Here is a 15,056-nt window from a genome sequence, read left to right as displayed (position 1 = left end):
TTGTATGATGTATGCAACCTATTACAGCAAAACTGAAATTTACAAAGAAATACATACAGTTAAAATTGCCAGCAAATTACAGCTTTGTCAGCTTACTTGTTTATAGGCAAAGTGACTGGGGATTCCCTTCATTATCATAACATGGTAATGGGGGACTACTATACAAAAACGAATGGGGATCCTACTAGAAATTCATACTAGACCTTATCCTTGATGAGGGTCTGGTATGGTTGTCAAGGGGGAACCCATGCAAAAAAATAAAAATGTTTGGGGTCCCCCACAAAAATTCATACAAGCCTCATCTGAGGGGTGTATGTTGTCAGGGGGGACCCCATGGCAAAGTACCTTGACCCCATATTGATGAGGACAATGGACTCCTCCCTATAATCATACATTATCCTTTTATCAGAATATGTATTATGGGACTGGGCAACAAGAGATCCCAAATCGGTACCACATCCCATTTGTACAAGAAAAAGAAGAGAAGAGGAAGGCAGGACTTTTGAGGTACCAAGGTGTAGAGTAAACAACCAATTTGAAAAAATATACATTTTATTCAAACAATTCTTTAAAATTGCAGTAAACATTTACAAGAATCACGTATTATTTCTTTGGACATATACAACTTCTTACTCTACATGTTTCGCTCAGAGGAGCTTTTTCAGGAGTTTTTTGAGAAGTGTCGCATGAAGTAATATATACTTTAAGAAAAACAACAACTGTAAATGGATATGCTTAAAAATTGCCATGAGTAAAATTTGCATGGCATGTCAATAGGACATACCTATATATATTTTATAAAAAAATAATCATACATTTTATAGAATAAATTTTATGCAAAATAATGATGAACTAAAAAGGAATGCCTACCAGATGCTTGTATTCATAAAATCCTGGCTTCGGTCTATGCATCTATAATTAGTGTTTTATGAATACAAGCATCCAGTAGGCATTCCTTTTCGGTTCATCACTATTTTACATAAAATGTATTCTATAAAATGTATGATTATTTCTCTTTAAAATATATATAGGCATGTCCTATTGACATGCCATGCAATTATACTCATGGCAATTTTTAAGCATATCCATTTACAATTGTTGTTTTTCGTATATATTATAATACTTCATGCGACACTTCTCAAAAAACTCCTAAAAAAGCTCCTCTGAGCAAAACATGTAGAGTAAGAAGTGGTTGTATATGTCCAAAGAAATAATATGTGATTCTTGTAAATGTTTAAATAAAATGTATATTTTTTCAAATTGGTTGTTTACTCTACATCTTGGTACCCTAAGAGTCAGTTCACACTGAGGCAGCACGACTTGCAGCGTGACTGTCTCAGGCGACTGGCATTCGACTTCAGCGGCTGCTTGCAAAATGACTTCTGTATAGAAGTCAATGCAAGTCGCCTGAAGTCACCCCAAAAGTAGTACAGGAACCCTTTTCTATGTCCTCTCCCCCTTCTGTTAGATGGATGCTACCCATACATTGGCCATAGTATATTTTTCCTCTGATGACAAATTTGACGTGACAAGCGTCCAAAGTCCTGAAAAAGCAGCTTTGGGGCAAAAAGCACAGACCAAAGGGAATTATAATTTCATACTAGGGTGCATATGTGCATCTTAATATAATAAATCCAAGCATCTGTGTTGTCCAGGAATTTTAATGGATCTTTTGTGATTGGTCGTCAACATTTTATGAAAGTGGATCTTTTATGGAATTAGTATCTATTTTTTTGTTATAATAAAATTCTATATATTTTTAATACATGTCTGTGAATTTTAAAATTGGTTCCTAGTTGGAATACTCAAAGTCCTGCATTTTTGCAGTTCTTTGTATGGCTATAGATGGGCCTGCTGGGTCCCTCCCACAGTTCAACACAGCACAGGCCTTGTGCAGCACAATGGTGATATCATCATACTTTTACATTATATCTGGATTTGTAAAGGGATTTGGTGCATACAAAGTGGATTTATATAATTTTTGGCTAATAAAGGAATATATTTGAATGAAAGCTTTTGTGCCGGTGGTTGAGCTTTAAGTCCTAAAATATGGTAAATGCTTACATTGTGCATAAGACGTTTCTACCTTATTCAACTGAATTCAGTCCATGTTCATGGGGAAAAATAATGGATCTGACTGAATATTTATGCCAACACAGTATCCTTTTAGCTTAATGAATTTATTGAACTGAAAATGTAGATCATGCTGTTAGGTTCTAATGGGTATGGGGCCAATACTCCCAACATTTTTAATAGCGTGACATTCTTCCTATAATTAGGCAGATATCCTCCAAATGTTTTGGCTTGCTCTCTCTGTAAACTGAAGACATAAAGCAATTGATTTGTGTAATGTGCAAAAACGAATAGTATGAAAATGAAACAGATAACAATAATACATTAGTTTACCTGCGTAGAATTTGATGTTGATAATTTGCGTTTGAAAATCAAATAGTGAGTGTGTCTAATTTAGTAAAGGTAACATTTGCATGCAAACTTTTTGTGCTTTGTAGCTGTAACAGTAGTCATGTAAAAAATGAAAAAATGGCTATAATAGCAAACGTCAAGCTCTTAAAATTATTAAGTTGCTCTAGTTTACATCTCACTTGAAAGCATACCTGTAAAGGACATCAGCAAATACTTACTTTTCCTTCTGCCCACCCCACTGAACTCCTGGCTGATTGTCAACGCTGAAGCCTATAGTTCTGAGATTGTCAGTCATCTGGGCCCCCTGCAGTTCTCACTGGTTCCTCCTTTTGACCTCTATTACAGGAGGTAGTAGTGACATGGAGGTCAAAGAGAGGATCCAGTGAAAGCTATGTAAGATGCAGCATTTTTAGAAGTGTTGGTTTTAGCATTGACTTCAGTGGAAGATATCTGCAGATCTGAATCTAGTGATGCAGTGGAAAGAAAGGTAAGTATTTACTAACTTCTTTTCTGATATTCCTTCAATTGTTGTATACTATAGTAACAATGTCACTTTAAAAATTGTTGGCTTGACCTCAGTGAGAGTAAAGGACTGTAGCGCTCTACTAGTGAAGTTGCTAGGTAAATTTAGATTTTGGCTCCTGCTGTAATCAAGGGAGCAGAGGTTGTTTCATTTGGTCTTTTCAGGGTTTCACAGGTTGGGAGTTTGGTTGCCTTCCCCTGCCTCTCAAAGAGCTTACGGAGGGATAATTCAAATAATCAGCCTATATTGACCAGGGCCTAGCCAATTTCAGCCCAGATGGTGTTTGGGAAGCTCATAATAAGTCCAAACCCCTTGTCTTTTCCAGGAAGGAGAGTTCCTAGGCCCAGGGGGGCTGTTGCCTGTGAGGAAGCTTAAGGATTGGGTTGCTGTTCTGCAAGGCTCCAGGGGCTGCAGTGCTGTGACCTAGAAACAGCCTGGATCTGATTTCAAGTTTTCTTCATGGTCTTATGGTCTAAAGAAGAACTGTGTATCCCTCATTGAGTGGTGTCCAGAGGAAGAAGGAAGTCCTGGGGACTTGTGAGTAAAGACCTTAAAAGTGATCCCTGTAACTGTATAGTGTTCTGAAGATTGCACCACCAAATGCCAGCATGATTTCTCACCATGGTCTTAATCTGTGAGGGAATATACTGTTCAGTGTTCGCAAATGCTTAAAGAGAAGACTGTCTTCAAATTGCTATGTTCTAACCATTTTGGAGTATCCCATGCCCTAATTCCTCTCCTGGTAAAAGTTCTGCAAGCAATAATTTACAAAAATACATATCTCTAGACTGTTTATTGGAATGAATGGACTGTTACTTGGGTGACTGGTGGCCTCTGTTTTGCTTGGGAAGGAACCAGTTAAATTCAGCAGCACCTACAGGGGTAGTGCTATGGGAATATATTACAGAAATCAGGGCATTTGCAGAGCAACTCCAAGCAACAGTAAACAAGTAAAAATCAACCAGTGAACAGGCAATGTTTTCCAGGAAGTATGGAAACTGAGATAAACAACAAGAACTGCAATTTTCCTTAATCAGAGTCTCATATAATTCATTGCTACAATCTTCTTGGTACTGCCGTTTTATGTAAGATGATTTTTCGGTATGTAGCATGCTAAAAGGGTTTAATTTTTGTAAAACACATTCTCTTACAGTATACCAAGATATAAAGGGGAACTTAACATCAACAATGGATATCAGCAGTCTTAGAAATGTAGTAAGCAGAAAAGCCAGTGATTCAAATTTCCAAGGTGAAAATTATCTCTAAAATAATAATAATATTTTTGGGCCCATTATTATGATTATTTTTGGAAGCTTTGTGAGTTCTTTGACAGTTTTATTCTTTCCTGTGCTTGTTATTTCCTCATCTCTTCCACCATACAATGAACCAATGCCAGATAGTGTCCTAGGCTCATGTCTTCACAGGTAACATTGCCTTGACCCTCTCAATTACATATTCTGGTGAGCGCCAACTAAACACTCTGTTAAGTCTGTTTGGCCCACTGTTAAATGGCAATGGATGCCAGCTGGCTTGGGGTAAGTGGTCTATAACACTGTGGTAGGCAGCAGTTTTTTTTTTTTGCTATCATGGCAATGAGGGGGAAGGCAGGTGTTTTATTGTAGTTTCCCTACAGTTTAAAGCCAACTTCACAAAACCTGAAAATAACCCCTTGTATTGGGGCTGTACCCACACTACAGTTGTTAATTATTAGTTTAGGTCTAGGGGACTTGTTTTTGTATATTTACATATTACATCCATGCTGCTATACTGGTCCCCACAACTCCAGCAATCTAAGGTCCTACAGACATCGAAATTAGGGATGAGCTGAACACCCCCCAGTTCGGTTCACACAAGAACATGTGAACAGGCATGCCTGTAAAGTAGTGCATCCAATGTTTATTACCATCCCTTAACAAAATTACATTTGTTAAGGAAAAAATGTAATTTAAAATTGCCGTATCCCGGCAATATAGATGAAAAATCTATTTAAAAAATGGCGTGCGCCTCCCCAGTCCATACCGGACCCTTCAGGGACTGGTAGGGATATTAAGGGGAATACCATGCCCAAATTAATAAAAAAAATGGTGTGAGGGTCCCCCTCAAAATCCATACCAGGCCCTTCAGGTCTGCTATGGATTTTAATGGGAACCCCATGCCTATTTTTTTTTTTTAAATGGCATGGGGGTCCCCCCTAAAATCCATACCAGGCCCTTTGGGTCTGGCTTGGATTTTAAGGGTGAACCCCACACCAAAATGTAAAAAAATTGCGTGGGGGTCCCCCAAAAATCCATACCAGACCCTTATCTGAGCAAGCAGCCTGGCAGGCCAGGAAAGGGGGGGGGGAGCACTAACTCCCCCTCCTGAACCATATCAGGCCACATGCCTTCAACATAGGGAGGGTGCTTTGGGGTCCCTCATCAGTGGGTGGAGGGCTTATCAGAATCTGGAAGTACCCTTTAACAGGGGGGCTCCCAGATCCCGCCTCCCCATGTGAATGAGTATAAAAAAAACAAAAAGACAAAAGAGATGCCCCAGGGATTTTATGGGCAAGGGATGATACCAGATAAAGGAGTGTGAAGTGTATGTAAAACAGTAGTACAAAATGTATTGGTTTACAGACGTACAATTACGTATAGAAATATTAAAATCAGAAACTGATGGTCATGCTACAGCAATCTACAGCTAAATTCTGAATCATGAGGTTGGTCTCATAGTGGGAGGCCAATCAATTTACATGAATACAGAAATCCCAACTTGTTTCGGAATATGTTTGAATTGTTAAATTCTTTCTTCAGGGGCTGGTTTGAAGCAAGCTGTATTGTCTAGTAACACAATGGCATAAAAAAGATCATCAAATCAAAAAGTCATATATGTATATATATTTACACATGGTGTTAGAATAAAAGATGTATAAGCAACAATCTAGGGAACAACATAGGGGATATAAGGGGCAAACAAATTTAGGTCTGGTAGTACTCACAGAGTAACCATGAGGTAAGTCCAAATACACATCAGAATCTGCTTAAAACAGGGTCTGCATCTCAGGTGGCCCCATCGCATGTGTCATTAAGGAAGGGCTCTCCAAGGTGAATGGAAAACATATGCAATGTCCTCTAGCCAAACAATGGCATGTAGTTCACCATGGTGCAATTTAAAAAAGGAGAGTAAAAGGAGAGAGGAGAGAAAATCTGCTAAGGGAGGGAGGGGCGCAGTCATGCTAAAGAGTCCACAAGGATCGATAAGAAGCCGAGGTCAGCCCCTAAACAAAAGAGGTGCATTATATAAATATTGTGAATGTAACAGAGTTAGAACATGCTACAAGGGCAAGAGAAGGATTACTCGTGCAGGTGTCATTTAGACACATACATGTGGATAGATTAGCGCATTAGTATAGAATAAGTACAATTTAAACATGGTGGTGTAGAGCAAAAAAGTAGTCTATGTATTATACAAACTACCTGAATGACTTTGGCTGGAATGTACAGGTAGCTATAGTATCGTAAAGTCTAATAAAAAAATAAGCCATGTAGAAATAAACATAGTAAACCTACTTTTGACTGTCAGCAAAAACAGCTTTCCTTTGAGCGGTGGTAGGATCCTGGCTGTGTAGCAACTGCTTAATGAATGTGTCTGAATATATATAGATCAATGAATCTAATGGTACACACCTCATGAGGAGGTATGGCTCAATCCTAGGAAAGGTAGACGTCAGCTGACTGGGGGGCTCATCATAAGGTTTAACGACCTTCCCCAAATCAGCTGTGATGCTAGGATTGCTGGGGATTAGTCAGATAAACGATCCCCAGGCTCCAGCGATTTCCAGCGTCACCACATTGTGTCGGATGTCGCAGGGCCACGGGAGTGGGTGGAGACATCCCCAGCAGAATAGGAGGAGCAGTATGCGCATGCTTGTACCGGTGAAAGGGCCAAACCAGCGGAGCGGAAATGGAGACAGAAGCCCAAGGGAATGCTCCGAGGCGAATGAACAGAGCCCCCCCATGCCGGGGGACCCATTTGCCAAACAAGCCACTAGCAAAACTCATGGGCAGAACAGCAGAGGAAAGGGGGAACAATTGGACCCAGATTCCTGTGATGTAAACGAGCCAGGCAGTGGGGGATAACCTTGAAAGGGGACGCAGAGCCTGTGAAATTAAGAAGCAGATCTTTAATACATAGCAATACATGGGTACATATCTTATAATCAAAAACAGATGAATAGTATAAACAGTTATAAGTGACATAACAAGAGCATCTTAGGATACATCTTAGGATACATCTTAGGATACATAATGGTAAATTTACAATCGTAGACAGTTAACAGAGAAATGCAACAATGGACAGATTAAAGCCACAGAACATTTGAAAACAAATGTGGACAATATATGGGTACATGATAATACACGTTATAGGTATCATAGAGAGAGGAAGAGAAAAGACCCCATAAATGAATACAAGCGATCTTAAAAAGTGGAGGTGTTAAAGATGTAGTAACATTTGAAGAATCACATATCTCTCTCAAAGCCTCCGGATAAAAAGCCCTGTAAGAAAGGCTTAAAGCTGAAAGCTTCATTCAAGCCTGGGGGTGAGGTGTCATTCAAATCCGAAATCCAACTAAACTCACGTTGGAGGAGGATCTTGTTAAGATCTCCTCCTTGAGAGCTCGGGTGTATTCGGTCCAGCACCAGAACTGTAATCCTGGGGAAACGGCCATTGTGGACCTGGGCCACATGTCTCCACAGGGGTAAGTTTGGATTGCTTGTTTTCATGGCTGAAGCATGGCGATAAATTCTCTTCCACAGTTTCTTTATGGTTTTACCTATGTAGTAACCACAATCACATTGTAGAAGGTAAACGACTAGTGTAGTCTGGCAGTTGTCAAAATGAAACAGAAAAACAGGGGGGAAAACAAATGATATGATAATGATGAAATAAAATGTCTGGGGTAAAAGTCCAGTCATTAGACAACCTTATGCCCTTTCGGGTATCCATGTAACGACAGTGGGCCCATGAACCACAGGCAAACATCCCCAAAAGTTTGCATTGATCTCCATGGCAGGAGGCCCTTAAATTCCCTTTTGACCAACATGTCCCCAACAGAAGAGACCTGTCTGTATGTAACAAGAGGGGCTGGAGGGACAAACTGTCCTATTGTTGGATCAGAGGCTAAATTATGCCAACATTTATTGAAAATTTGTTTGACTTTCAGATGTTCATTGGAGTAGGTGGTAATAATTCTAGTATAGTCATTGGGAGTAGTTACTTATTTTTTGTGAGAAAATAGCAGATCATGTCTATTTGTATTAGCTATCTGATTAAGGCATTTATGACGTTAGCCTCTTTCTAGTAGGCACAGTTTGACACCCTTATCCTCATGTGTTTCAATATGTACTCGAGTGAAAGTAGTATGAATTTGTTAAAAGATTCTTCATGGTGACTGGTTTGGGAGAGTATTCTCCTAATGCATGCTAATCCTTTGGTATGTGGTATGGAACCATAGAGAGTTTCTACGTCTATAGTAACCAAATTGGCAAGCGGACTTGGTTTTCATCAATTATTTGCAAAGCGTGAATAGTATCCCTAACGTAGGAGGGTAGGGATAACACAAAGGGTATTAAGCATTTGTCCACCACTCTAGATAAATTCTCCATGATGACACTATTTCCTGAAATGATGGGTCTACTGGGAGGTTCCACATAATTTTTGTGGATCTTAGGGAGCGAGTAGAATGTAGTATGGGGTACATTGTACCAGGGCCGGACTGGGAATAAAAATCAGCCCTGGAAAAAAAAAATCATACCAGCCCCATAGCATTATTATATCAGCCAGACAGCATAACGTCATTATTTTTTTGTTAGTGAAAGGGAAAACGTGCATTTTAAAGCACATTCGAAGTGTATATTATAGGCAGAGAAGACAGATATGAAAGCATATAGGGACACCAGGAACTCTGAGAAACGTGGAGGGACGACTGACTCTGTTGACCAGAGACCACCTTCCGCAGAGTGAAAACACCAAACCAGGGGGCTGGATTACTAATATTAGTGGGAAACCTTTATATCAGTGCCCCCTTACATTATTGTATTCACTCTCCCCTTACATCAGTGACCATTCTCAGACTGGCCTGGTGGAGCTGTCACTGACCTCCTCTCTGGTGCACCATGCAGGGCTCAGTCAGTCGGATCCAGCTTGTTTGGCTCTGGTTTTATCCTATATTCTCTCCTCTCCACAGTCCACACACATCCAACTTCTCTCATGACCCCCATCCCGGCGACACTCCCACTCTTGACCCCTCTCTAGACTCCCCCTCAGAGACTGCAGACATGATATAAGACAAGAGATGGTCAGAGGTTGCGGACATGATAAAAGAGATGGTTAGAGACTGCAGACATGATACAGGAGGTGTCAGAGGTTGCGGGCATGATACAAAAGATGGTCAGAGACTGCAAACATGATACAATAGATCAATGCAGCCTAACCACTGCCCATCAAATGCAGCCTCACCACTGCCCATCAAATGCAGCCTCACTGTGCTCATTAAATGCAGCCTATCCGTGCCCATCATATGCAGCTTTATAGTGCCCATTGATAAAGCCTCACTGTTCCCATCAATACACTCTCACTGTGTCCATTGCAGCCTCACTATGCCCATCATTTCAGCCTCGCTGTGCCCATCAATGCAGTCTCAATATACCCATCATTGCAGCCTCACTGTGCCCATCATTGCAGCCTCACTGTACCCATTATTTCAGCGTCACTGTGCCCATCATTTCAGCCTCACTGTGCCCATGAATGCAGCCTTACTTTGCCCATGTATGCAGTATAACTGTGCCCATAAATTAAGCCTCCCTGCCCATGTATGCAGCCTCACTGTGCCCATGAATACAGCCTCACTGTGCCCATGTATGCAGCCTAACTGTGCCAGTGACTTCAGCCTCACTGCCCATGTATGCAGCCTCACTGTGCCCATGTATGCAGCCTCACTGCCCATTTATGCAGCCTCACCGTGCCCATGAATTCAGCCTCACTGTGCACATCACTGCAGCCTCACTGGGCCCATGTATGCAGCCTCACTGACCATGTATGCATCCTCACTGTGCCCATGAATGCAGCTTCACTAACCATGTATGCAGCCTCACTGGGCCCATGAATGCAGCCTCACTAACCATGTATGCAGCCTCACGGTGCCCATATATGCAGCTTCACTGTGCCCATGAATGCAGCCTCACTGTGCCCATGAATGCAGCCTCATTGTGCCCATGTATGCAGCCTCACTGACCATGTATGCAGCCTCACTCTGCCCATGTATGCAGCCTCACTGTGCCCATGAATGCAGCCTCCCAACCATGTATGCAGCCTCACTGTGCTCATGAATGCAGCCTTGCTGTGCCCATGAATGCAGCCTCACTGTGCCCATGTATGCAGCCTCACCAAGCCCATGTATGCAGTCTCACCATGCCCATGTATACAGCCTCACCTTGCCCATGTATGTAGCCTCACTGTGCTCATGAATGCAGCTGCGTTGTGCCCATGCATGCAGCCTCACAGTGCCAATGTATGCAGCCTCACTTTGCCTATGAATGCAGCCTCAACGTGTTCATGTATGCAGCCTCACTTTGCCCATGTATGCAGTATAACTGTGCCATTAAATTAAGCATCCCTGTCCATGTATGCAGCCTTACTGTGCTCATGAATACAGCCTCACTGTGCCCATGAATGCAGCCTTGCTGTGCCCATGAATGCAGCCTCACTGTGCCCATGTATGCAGCCTCACCATGCCCATGTATGCAGCCTCACCATGCCCATGTATACAGCCTCACCTTGCCCATGTATGCAGCCGCGCTGTGCCCATGCATGCAGCCTCACAGTGCCAATGTATGCAGCCTCACTTTGCCTATGAATGCAGCCTCACCGTGTTCATGTATGCAGCCTTACTGTGTACATGTATGCAGCGATACTGACAATGTATTCAGCCTCACTTTGCCCATGTATGCAGCATCACCGTGCCCATATATGCAGCCTCACCCTGCCCATGTATGCAGCCTCACCATGTTCATGTATGCAGCCTCACCGTGCCCATGTATGCAGCCTCACTGTGCTCATAAATGCAGCCTTGCTGTGCCCATGAATGCAGCCTCACTGTGCCCATGTATGCAGCCTCACCATGCCCATGTATGCAGCCTCACCATGCCCATGTATGCAGCCTCACCATGCCCATGTATACAGCCTCACCTTGCCCATGTATGCAGCCTCACTGTGCTCATGAATGCAGCCTCACTGTGCCCATGTATGCAGCCTTGTCATGCCCATGTATGCAGCCTCATCATGCCCATGTATACAGCCTCACCTTGCCCATGTATGTAGCCTTACTGTGCTCATGAATGCAGCCGCGCTGTGCCCATGTATGCAGCCTCACCATGCCCTTGTATGCAGCCTCACTGTGCCCATGAATGCAGCCTTGCTGTGCCCATGAATGCAGCCTCACTGTGCCCATGTATGCAGCCTCACCATGCCCATGTATGCAGCCTCACCATGCCCATGTATACAGCCTCACCTTGCCCATGTATGCAGCCTCACTGTGCTCATGAATGCAGCCTCACTGTGCCCATGTATGCAGCCTTGCCATGCCCATGTATGCAGCCTCATCATGCCCATGTATACAGCCTCACCTTGCCCATGTATGTAGCCTTACTGTGCTCATGAATGCAGCCGCGCTGTGCCCATGTATGCAGCCTCACTGTGCCAATGTATGCAGCCTCACTTTGCCTATGAATGCATCCTCACCGTGTTCATGTATGCAGCCTCACTGTGTCCATGTATGCAGCCTCACTGACAATGTATTCAGTTTCACGTTGCCCATGTAGGCATCATCACTGTGCCCATGCATGCAGCATCACCGTGCCCATATATGCAGCCTCACCCTGCCCATGTATGCAGCCTCACCATGTCCATGTATGCAGCCTCACCGTACCCATGTATGCAGCCTTACTGTGCTCATGAATACAGTCTCACTGTGCCCATGTAGGCAGCCTCACCATGCCCATGTATGCAGCCTCACTGTGCCCATGAATGCAGCCTCCCCATGCCCATGTATGCAGCCTCACTGACCCTGTATGCAGCCTCACCCTGCCCATGAATGCAGCCTCACTGACCATGTATGCAGCCTCACTGACCATGTATGCAGCCTCGCCCTGACCATGTATGCAGCCTCACTGTGCCCATGTATGCAGCTTCACTTTGCCTATGAATGCAGCCTCCCCGTGTTCATGTATGCAGCCTCACTGTGCCCATATATGCAGCCTCTATGGCAATGTATGCAGTCTCACTGTGCCCATGTATGCCGCCTCACCCTGCCCATGTATTCAGCATCACGTGCCCATCTATGCAGCCTTGCCATGCCATGCATGCAGCCTCACTGTGCCCATGTATGCAGCCTCACTGCTCATCAAACTCACCATTGCCAGGCTGGATCACACACACACAGCTGGCATCTCCGTCTGTGTGTGACGGAGCTGGGTCTTTGTTCGGCGGTGGTGCTGCTCTGTAACAAGGTCCCGCCTCCTAGGCGGTTTCATGTGATAGTCTAGAATAGATGGAACACTGATTGAATCACATGAGACAACGGCCTAGGAGGCAGGACCTTGTTACAACGCTGCACCGCCACCGAACACAGACCCAGCTCTGTCACACACAGCGGGAGATGCCCGCTGTGTGGGACACACAAAAAAATGAGGAGAGAGGGAGGGAAGAAGGGAAACACAGCCATAGATCAAAGCAGCCTCAGGGCAGACGGCCTACCAGGAAATTTCTTAGTATCCCGGTAGGCCAGTCCAGCCCTGCATTGTACCCTTACCCATTCAGCAAAAAAGTGTCAAAAATGTAAAAATGACAGGGAGCAGTTTTTGATAATTCTATTTTATTATATATATATATATATATATATATATATATATATATATATATATAATTATATTATTATTATAATTTATTAAAAAATAAAAAAAATAAAGTGTCCCGCGATGTCCATCAATCACGGTGCCATCAAACCCCAAAAATATTTTTTTTAAAAGAGCTCCGCCTAGATGGGAGGCATCCCACCAACTGCTGTCTCTTGGCTGTGACAGCTGTTATATAGGGAAGGATGGGGCCACCCAATGACGTAAACGGGTGATCCGCCCCTCTGACGTCTATTTTTTATATTTTTCTGGTCCTTCGACACCATGATTAAAGATGAATGGACATCGCGGGACACTTTAAAAAAAAAAAAAATTTAATAAAGGAACTGTCCTGTCGTTTTTACTTTTTTGACACTTTTTGAGGTCTATGGGTAGGGGTACAATGTACCCCTACCCACTCACATCTCACATAGAGGGGGGTCAGGATCTGGATCCCCTTGTCAAAGAGGGCTTCCAGATTCCGATAAGCCCCCCACCCGCAGACCCCCACGACCACTGGGCAAGGGTTGTGGGAATGAGGCCCTTGCCCACAAAGCACCCTTCCCATGTTGAAGGCATGTGGCCTGGTATGGTTCGGGGGGGGGGGGGGGCGCTTGCCATTTTTTTCATTTTAGCGTAGGGTTCCATTTAACCACTTCAATACACTGTGTTTTACCGTATATACTCGAGTATAAGCCAAGATTTTCAGCCCCTTTTTTAGGGCTGAAAGTGCCCCCCTCGGCTTATACTCGAGTCACCGCCGTCTGTCTACCCGATCAGCGTGTCGTGCAGACAGACGGCGGCCATTCCACTATTCAAAAGCCGCGCCTCCCTGTCTGTGATAGGCGGAACACTCAATTTCCCAGCAGTCAGTGGTCCGCCTATCATGGACATCCGCTCATCCTCATACTACGGACGAGGATGAGAGGATGTCCGTGATAGGCGGAACACTGACTGCTGGGAAATTGAGTGTTCCGCCTATCACAGACGGAGGCGCGGCTTTTGAACAGTGGAATGGCCGCTGTCTGTCACAGACGAGAAGAGGTGCGGCGATCCTGGCATGTTTTTACATGCAGATCGCTGCAGAAGGACAAAGGCACAGGACAAAGGCACAGGACAAAGGCACAGGACACAGGTAGGACGGACACACAGGGATGGACGGACACACAGGGATGGACGGACACACAGGGATGGACGGACACACAGGGATGGATGGACACACAGGGATGGACAGGCATGTCTCACCCTCGGCTTATACACGAGTCAATAAGTTTTCCCATTTTTTTTGTGGTAAATTAGGGGCCTCGGCTTATATTCGGATCGACCTATACTCGAGTATATACGGTATATACTACAATACAATGCCTGCATTGATTGGATATTGAGTCTACACTGAATATCTAGTCTACACTAAATGCAGAGTATATATATATATATATATATATATATATATATATATATATATATATATATTAAATACACTGCCTGCACGCCACTAACTAACCTGCCTTCTTAATCTAGCTCAATCTATCTCTGTCCACGCTCTATACATGGCCGCTATTTAAGCAGTCTTATATAGTGTGGGGTGTGGCTCTCACAGCAGAGCGTCCTGTGATTGGCCAAAGCATGCAGGTCAGGTGCATGCTTTGGCCAATCATTAGACGTCAGTGCATTATGGAGCTTTCCACATCTCTCAAATTTCCCGTGAACACCCCATATGTTTGGTTCATTTTAGAACAAATGAACACCCAATGAACCGTGGGCTCATCCTTATTCAAGATCAATGCAGGGTCCATTGGACATTATGACGCCAAGGGACATTCCACTGCTGGAGCATGGGTGAGTGTGGTGAGTATAAGCTTAAAGTGGAGCTTTAGTGGAAAGTGGAATTTTAGTCAGATAACTAAATTCTGCTAGATCACTGCAGACTGGCCCTTTTACATGTATAGTTATGTAAAGGATTAAAAATAAGTCCCTATACTGTATAAAATCCAGTAATACACTGTCTCACGCTACTGTGCACAGTTGCGCTCTATGTTTAGGCATTGTGTCAAACTTGTAGAGACTGATTTGCTAACTGTGGGGCTGCTGCTGATAAAGCTATTCAGTGTGGAAGATAAGTGATCAGCTATGGTCATGTAAAAAGGGCCTAGGAGAGCTTTACCCTGGGTATGATA

General features: G+C 43.6%; 1 protein-coding gene across 1 annotated transcript in view; it reads left to right on the top strand.

Moving 5' to 3' along the window:
* The window catches only part of KCNMB2 (potassium calcium-activated channel subfamily M regulatory beta subunit 2), an 828,748-nt gene that overhangs the window by 18,711 nt on the left and 794,981 nt on the right, over positions 1-15,056 (top strand). The window contains exon 2 of the mRNA XM_077487943.1: positions 3,273-3,484. The gene's annotated coding sequence lies outside the window, so the exon portion shown is untranslated. The remainder of the gene's footprint in view (positions 1-3,272; positions 3,485-15,056) is intronic.

The sequence above is a fragment of the Lithobates pipiens genome, unplaced genomic scaffold (genome assembly GCF_037356315.1).
Source record: "Lithobates pipiens isolate NorthernLeopardFrog02 unplaced genomic scaffold, aLitPip1_a1.2 Scaffold_18, whole genome shotgun sequence".
Lineage (NCBI taxonomy): Eukaryota > Metazoa > Chordata > Amphibia > Anura > Ranidae > Lithobates > Lithobates pipiens.
Note: the sequence above shows the minus strand (reverse complement) of the source record. Positions and strands in the feature narration are given on the sequence as shown.